This window comes from Diabrotica undecimpunctata, chromosome 2 (genome assembly GCF_040954645.1).
Source record: "Diabrotica undecimpunctata isolate CICGRU chromosome 2, icDiaUnde3, whole genome shotgun sequence".
In the NCBI taxonomy this organism is placed as follows: domain Eukaryota; kingdom Metazoa; phylum Arthropoda; class Insecta; order Coleoptera; family Chrysomelidae; genus Diabrotica; species Diabrotica undecimpunctata.
In genome coordinates this window covers 182,278,671-182,287,425 of record NC_092804.1, presented here as the reverse complement: position 1 = coordinate 182,287,425, position 8,755 = coordinate 182,278,671, and the positions used below count along the sequence as shown (strand labels likewise).

Genomic DNA, 8,755 nt, shown 5'->3' with positions numbered 1-8,755 from the left:
AAGATGTTCTTGTCTACTGCTTGGTCTATAAAAATAAAATTGGGGATTAAACTTTGTAACCATCAAGATCGAAGTTTAGCCGTAGGGCGTCAATGTGTAACTATTTATTTATTTATTTAACGTATGGCTACATCACAGTTAAGTTTTGTGTATAAGTAAAGAGGACAATATATTACAAAGGGTACATTTTCACAGTTACCTCGTGGATGTTGTTGGTAGAAGTGGAAGGCTGCATTTTCTATATCTGTGCGTACATAGGTTGCTACACCGTAGGCTCTATCGTAGGTAACACAAAGTAGATCATAGCCTGGGTTTTTTCCTATTGCACTTCGTTTTGTGTACCTGTTTCTGTTATTGCGATCAGGTCAATATGGTTTTCTTTTAAAAATCTGTGCAGAATTTGGCATTTTGCTCTACTTATGCCTTCTTTATTAAGTTGGTAAACGCGTACACTGGGTCCAAGTTTTGTTGTAAATTAGTCTTTAGAAGGTATATTTGTTGGCAGTACCAAATCGAAGCTAACCTTGCCAACAGCTTTACAAAAAAGATTTTTAACAAATACTTATGGCTTTTGATGTTAAACAGGATTGCAGAGTGTAGTTGTTGGTTGCTAGTTCCAGGTAGTTGCAGGTGTTGTTGATATTGGTAATTAACTCCAAGGATACGTTGAGTTCCCATAGCAGCAGCGCGCTTCTGCAGTATTTGATTCCCAACGGTCGGGAAGTCCTCACTCAAAAAGGTGGACCAAAATTGGTATTAGGCCAAAAAACCCAGAGAAAGATTTAACGATATAAATAAATTTTCAATCGAAGATAAAGCTTAAATAAGCACAAGACAATATAAACACTAATATAATCCACCTCTGCAGAACTGAAGTGACATGACAGAGCAGAGTTGCCAACTGGCAGACATACTTTGTCTATTGAAGTGAGGCATAGACATTTTATTATGTTCTCCCTCATAGAACATAATAGAGTCAGAAATAGAGTATCAGGAATAAATACAGGAATTAAAATACAGTAATATCTCTTTTTATGAGATTTTAAAGTGGTGCGGTTTGTATTTTATCCAAAAATTTCTATTATTAATTATTTTAATTAAATAATAACTATTCACATCCAGATGTCAGTAAAGTGAGCCTTTGCAATTCGTGGGTTTCCTTGTTACATGATGCCCCTGTTACATCATTGCAGTTTCGCATTGTTATTGTTTTAAAATAAATTCGTTTTGTTCTACCGTTGACTGCTGTTAAGGAGGTATGTAATATATTTATTACTAGCGGAGCCGACAGACTTCGTTCTGGCAAAGAGATTAAAATATGGCAGTTTATTTCTTTAATTCTCCTGAACAGAACCGTCACCATAATGATAGGGCGGTGTGTGAGGGTCAGCTGGGGTGACCTAAGTATCTTCGCTTCCAGAACTTTGACCACCCTTTTGGACCCACTAAAAACCCGGACTGGTATATCTGCCAGAGGGCTTCAAACTAAGAGAGGAACTTAAGGTTAAAACCTGAGGGAAAAATAATCTAAAGGGATAGTGGGAACCTAAAGGAGACAAATATTTATAAAGTGGGGGCTTCAATGACAAAACATAGAGATAATTAATTATTTATTATTATTATTATTATTAACATAGGGTTAATAACCGTCCGGTTTTGTCCCTTAATTTATTAGTAACTTTTGTTAAGTCCAAAAAATCGACCGCAGGAAATGTATAGGTTCTTGTTACAGAGATTAAAACTACTCAAAACAACTGTTGTTTGCCTAGCCGGATCAGGGTCACGAAAAAAAACCTTATTTCGCTGGTCTCATTGGCCAATCATATTGTAGACCAGTTCGCAAACGACACTTAAGGTTCAGAGCCATAAGAAACTGGTGCGACATACCTGAAATCAGTATAATAATAAGAAGAGCAGAAGAAGAATCCTTATGCATAATCTAACCAACATGAACGCGTACAGGCTGCATAGCGTATAGCCTCGGAAGAAGAAGAAATTTGTTTGTAAAGTTAACTGAAAATTTGTACCAGAGTAAATGTCAATTTTTCATATGTGGTATACTTTTAAATGCCACACGCTAAATAAAACATATATTCATAAGAGTTCATTTAATAGTTGGCTAAAGCGAATTATCACTATGATTATTATCATTATAATTATAATTATGATTTATTCTACTCATATTACTTCCCTAATTATTTCTGAAGTTTCTTTATTTGTAAAAAAAGATCGGCGAGTTTTTTGTCGACCCCTTAGTTACGTCAATGTATGAAGAACCAAGTCGAGTTCTTAAGTGTTGTGCCCGGAGCGTTTGTAGTTGGTATCTAGGTCCTAGGAGGCTTTGGTTGGCTCGCTGGCTTGGATTGAAGTGAAGTTGAATTGAAAGGCGCGACCACCGCTGACTGCGAGATTTCGCGCACTCTACAAGAATCGTGCTCTCACGTATTGAATTGCCGATTTCAAATTTTCATTCTTTTCTTCTTTTTTTAATTTCGAGTGAAGTGAATATTTTGAGTGGTTGTGTTATTATTGGTTTTCTTTGTTAACTATGACATTGTGACTGGGAACATTTTAATTTTTGATACTTAAGGAATATCATCACTTCTATTGCGAAGGTACGATAACTTTTTTTAAAATTTTTTCTCTTAACAAATTTTTCAATCTTTTTAAATATCTTATTTCTTAAATTAGTTTTTCCTAAAGTTTGAAATATGTTTTAGAATGAAAAATTTTAATATTATATGTAAATAAAAACAAATACTTTGGTTGCATTGTATGGTTTTGATATGTACGTTTCTGATTGGGTACTTAACGTTTTGCTTTACTTATATGTAACTAAAAAAAAGAATAATCCTAAATACGAATTTTATGTATAGCGCGTGATTCGCCAATAACCAGATGTTTTTAGTATAGGACCACTCGATATCAAATACATAACAAGATTTTTAAAAAATATGGTAAAATTTGGTTCTGAAATTTGAAATGAATGCATTTATTCTAATTCAATATTAAAATTCGACGATTTTGTAAACAAGTAATAAACATACATACAGTGTGTCAATTTTAAAACTTATAATGGGCTATATCTCACGAACAAAAGCTGATAACAAAAAATGCTTTAAATCGTTTCTAGGATAGTAAGGGGGAACTAAAATGACATGAAAGAGAACTCACCAATATCAACCCCATAGGCCCCACCCACCACAACGAAAAAAGTTTAGATTGCAAACCCCTACTTGTGATACATCATTGAAAAGACTATAAAAAATGCTATCTACTCGTATAAATAATAATTATACAGCGTGAAGCTATAATTATGAAACTTTGGCTTGAATGGAAAAATTAATGAGGTTTTTGTTGAACTACAAATTTATTAAAAATGTTAATTAAGTAACTGTTCAAAGTGGGTTCCGTTGTTTTGTAAACAATAATACAGCATATTTTCAAATTCTGTACGAATTTTGTCAAATGTTGTTCTAGTAATAGCGCGACATGCTTGCATACCTAATTCTTTCTCGCAATTCCCCAAGTGGCGCAGGATAAGTTTTATAAACAGCTGACTTGAGGTAACCCCATAGAAAAAAGTCAGGTGGCGGTAAGCCTGGTGATCTCGGTGGCCACTTAATAGGACCTCTCCTTCCAGTATAATTAGTATCCAACCAGTGCCTAATTGGAGCTGCATAGTGAGGAGGTGCTCCATCTTGTTGGAAGTGCAGCAAATCTTCGTTTAGAGCTAGGTTGCCTTGATCGTCCGCTTGGTTCTCTAATTAAAGGTTCGATGGTGTTTTCGAGCATATCGAGATAAATGTCACCACTTAAATTGCCTGGTATGAACAAGGGGTCAATTATATCATCACCTAATATTCCTTCCCAAACATTAAGTTTTTCAGGACATTGAGTGTGACCTTCTCTGGCAGATTAAGTTTTTATTTAACAAAAGAAAATTCCAACGAGCACTTATCATTAAAAATAATAGTTCGGGAGATACAAATAGAAAACTCATAGTAAGACGTCATAGTAAACTAAGTAAACAATAATTCATCAACACAATCAACAAAAACCTCATTAAATTTTCTGTTTAAGCCAAAGTTTCACAATGATTGCTTCACCCTGAATAATTATTATTTATACCATTGGATAGCATTTTTATAGTCTTTTCAATGATGTCCCACAAGTAGGGATTTGTAATTTAAACTTGTTTGGTTGTGGTGGCAGGGGCCTAGAGGGTTGATGGGGGTAAGTTCTCTTTCATGTCATTTTAGTTCCCTCTCACAATCCTATTAACGGTTTTAAGAATTTTTTGATCTTGCTTTTCTTCCTGAGATATAGCCCATTGTAACTTTTAAAATTAACATACTCTATAGGTCTATATTAAATCAAAAAATGTAATATCTCTGAATTTGTCACGATCTCGAACAAGGTCTTTTTTTACTTATTCCCTTGTACTATATATGTAACTAAACAAATTAATGAATAATACGTAATTTTTCAAAAAAAGTACCTATACGACTTCGACGGTAACCCTTACCTCTATTTGAAGATTTGCATTTATATTGAGCTGCCAGTGGCAATCAAATAGACTTTAATGATATTTACAATAGGAAAACATATGAAACACTAACAGAAAGTTTTTGCATTTAGAGATGTAAACATTTAAAAAAAACGTATAGAACAAGATACTAGTAGTAATCAAAATAGTTATTCTGAACTTTTATTTACTAATTTTATTGGTTAAATACAACATATTAGCAATAAATTAATATTTACAGTTACAAACTGTAAGATCTGGCCAGAAAAGACGTTAATAGCGAATTTATTTAAATTCAAAAAGAAACTAAACCAGATTTGATAACCAGTTTTTAGATCGTAGTTTAAATCGTAAAAAATTGCCAGTTTTTTATTCTAACTTTGGCAAATAGAGGTTTATTGACAATTTTTACAAAGTACAAACTACATGTCGTATCACAATCGAAATAAAACAGTCATTTTTAGATGCACATAAAAGATGTAGAAAGAAATAATACTACATAATAATTTTTAAATTCTATTTGGTTAATTTTATCTTAAGGTTTACCAAATGGTCTAAAACTAAATGAGATGAACTGAAACAAACTGCCTACAAACCTGAAAACATGATAAAGCAGTAAGAATTGACATCAAATATCAAATTAATAGCTGTTTTGAGCACTTGTATTTATCGACTTAAAATGAAATCATTGTTAATTTAGAATATTATAATAAGTGTCTTAATCATACATTACAGTATTACAGACTAAATTTTTTGCTTTGGTTACCTGCAATTACCAAATTAAAATTGTTAAATGTTTGCAAAGATCTTCTTAATAAATTAGCAAAGACAATAGGATGTCTTGAACAAGCTGGAGTTGCAATTTATGTAAAAAAAATCTTATGTATTCTTCTCTTAATTTAAATAAATTTAATGCAGAGCAAAGTTCAGAGTTTTGTGCAATTTATGTAACTTCAGTAAAAACAAATATTTTAACTGTATACAGATCGGTTAACTTGCCAAACAGTTTTAACACTATCACTCATCTTATTAATGTAATACTATCAGTTGGAGTATTTCCATAAGTAATAAATTTCTTAAATGTACTGTCTATCTATAAAAAGGTAATTCCTCAAAAACTGACAATTACAGACCCATAAGCATTATTTCTACTTCTGGGAAAGTGATTAAAAAGTTATCAAACAACAATTTTATTCCTATTTTGAATCCAATAATTATTTTAGCAACTCACAATATGGATTCAGAAGTCCTCGTTCTACTAAGAATGAGGCATATAATGTTGTGATCGAGGTAATTGAGGGGCTTGAACGCGGCAATCGCATAGCAATTTCTCTTTGCGGCTTGTCGAAGGCTTTTGACTGCGTTTAATACGACATTTTGATTCACAAATTAAATTACTATGGAATCAGAGGTATCCTCTTAAGCTTATAACTTTTTACCTATGTGGCAGACACCAGGCGGTAGTGTCTAAGTAAGATGAATGAATTATGTTGCATAAAGGCACTATACAGTGAGGCTTTTTTGCTTTTCATGAGGACAGAAGAAGTGTGTTTAGCAAACAGAAGGCTTTATTAAAACACTATTTTGTCTATAAAGACTGGCGCCTATATTGATAACAGCTAACCTCTACGCATTTACAAATTACATTTACAGCCCAACAATCAGCGAACTTGTGATTTGGTGGCAGGGTGTCTTTCGCGAGCAGAACAACATAACTTTAACTCTTGAACCTCAATCCCATCCCCCACAAAGACAAGCCGTACCTTGAAGAGGCATAGACAAAATGAGATTCCTAAACGAGATTTCATAACTTATTCACAAATCACTGAACAAGTTATGAAAGAAATTTATCGAAGACATCATAAAATTATAAGTTTTAGTAATTTATATATTAAGTTTTATGTGGCTAAGTGAAATACACTCAGATGCAAAAAAAAACGTTTTTTTGCATCTGAGTGTACATATAGTAAAAAATTAATATTTTTTTCTTAATTATGATCAAACCTTGAAAACAAAATAAATCAGAAAAAAATGTAAAAAAGTTGTGTTGCAACATCTGAAAACCTGTTGAGATAATCAATAAATCCTCTCTTGTAGTATACGAATTAATTAAACATTAAAAATAAATTTTTCAAACTGTTAGCAACTCAGTACGTTATGTAAACATCTTTTCTTGGGCAAACTGTAAATACCAAAGTTTAAAGATGAAATCAGCTGAAGAAAAAGTATAAATAGAATTTCACATTATTAGCGGTTTTGGTATGCTGTGGGTTTACGTGTTTATGGGTTGGTTATACGACCATGAACATGAATGAATTGTAAGAGATTCAAAATTTACGTCACATAAGGACCGTTATATGGATTAGTACCTACCTTTTTATTCAGTAGCGTGAGCGTGGATCACGTGGATAAGTTTGCAGCAGAAATTTTTGTATATAAAAACAGTTAGTTCTGTTCAAAAAATGACTACTTAGAAAAACACTAAAATTGTTGTGGATGGAACATCTTTTTATTATCAAAACGTTAGACGTAATGTGGAAAAGATATTTTATAAAAATTTCAATTAACCGTGAGAAAAACAACCAGTTTTTTTGTTACTCAATTAGCATTATTTGCTATTTTCTGTCTGAAATACATTTACGATAATTATAAATAAAAAGTACGCATTAAATTTGTCCCACTGCAATCGAAAATTCGAACAATGTTGCAAAAAATCGATAAATATTCATGAAATAATTCTCTGACATTAGTTAATGTAACAAACAATAAATGAAAGTAAAGGTTTACATAGTACTTGCGATACAATAACAACGAATCTGAATGTACCGGTGACTTTGAAATAGATCACGATTATGTAAATAGCACTGATTGGGTTACTGTTCTTATTGACTGTTGAATTCAGTTCACTAAGAAATTAAAATTTTGGAGCGTTAAAAATGAAAACAAGAACTTTAAATGAGTAGATGGCTTAACAAAGAAAACGTAAACTTATTATCGATATATTTCAGTGATATTCAAATTCAACAATACTTTCATCGAGGATCAATGAATACTTCAAAATAATCGTTTATACTAGCGATTAGCTTGGAATTAATCAAAAATAACAGAGTCTTTTACATTTGAAAACAGATGGTAATCGCTGGCAGTTAAATAAAGTATTAATTTAAAGCATGAATCATGACTTTTGCTTATTAGTAGTGCAGACTTGTAAACTGATACAAAATTCGTATGGACAAACGTTTTCTTGTTAAACTTAAACAAAAATAAGATCTGCAGTGAAATTACTCTCAACATAATGGCTTAACAAAATGTCAGCCATATGTACTTATATTGCATCAAAACTCTTTAAAATATAGTTTATATTTTGGGCCATTTCGATAGCAATCTCCTTTGGAGCCATGTTGTATAATTTAACATCTTATTTGTAGCAATAACTCCGTCTATAAATAAACTGTCCTACTTAGCTTTAAACCTTTTTCGTCAAGATCTTGTCTCCACTATTCCACTGTCTGCTTAAATCCATTTCTTGAATGATTCCTTGATGCTTAAATTAAGCATCAAGGAATTTAATTTAATGTTACGGTAATTTGTCTGTCCTATGAATGTTGGTGGGCAACTGGAACAGCGTTGCCTTTGTCGGCCAGAAGGATGACAATGTCATTGTTGTTATAAAGTTGTTTGAGGGCACGTCTTTCTTAACGACTGAACGGTGAGGATTTGGAAGTACAAAGATTTCTGGTGACATCTTGTCTGGCAGCTTGGTCGGAAGGAAAATGAGAAATAGCTTCTTCAGTTTGACAAACAATTTTCTTAGTTGGAATGGAAAGAGGAGTGATAGAAAAATTGAAGCCTTTTGACAAAGCTTTCGTAGCGGAATCGGATATGTGAATATCTGATAAATTGCGTATAAAAGTAAATGATTCGAAAAGGGCTGTGGATTTTGCTGACAGATTAGTTTCTCCAGTTTTCATTTCTAAATATGAGTTTTGTTGTCAGAAATGTGTTGGGTTTTTTGATGAGAAGAACGATCGAAAGTATCCTAAAGAATAGATGGATATTGGGAAAGTGAATGTAATTGTAGATTTTGAAAAGTTGGAAATTTGTTGTGTATAAGTTGTGTCGGGTGGAATAAATTGAATTTCGAAGAATCGAAAAACCAGTTGATCTAAGAATTTTGGAAATGGATAAAGATTTAGTGTGATGTTTAATTTGAAGAGATTTTATAAT

The 8,755-nt window shown here is 32.3% G+C and overlaps 1 protein-coding gene across 1 annotated transcript in view; it reads left to right on the top strand.

Moving 5' to 3' along the window:
* The first annotated feature begins 2,313 nt into the window (after window positions 1-2,313).
* The window catches only part of LOC140435316 (uncharacterized), a 49,298-nt gene continuing 42,856 nt past the window's right edge, over window positions 2,314-8,755 (top strand). Inside the window, exon 1 of the mRNA XM_072524155.1 lies at window positions 2,314-2,615. The gene's annotated coding sequence lies outside the window, so the exon portion shown is untranslated. The remainder of the gene's footprint in view (window positions 2,616-8,755) is intronic.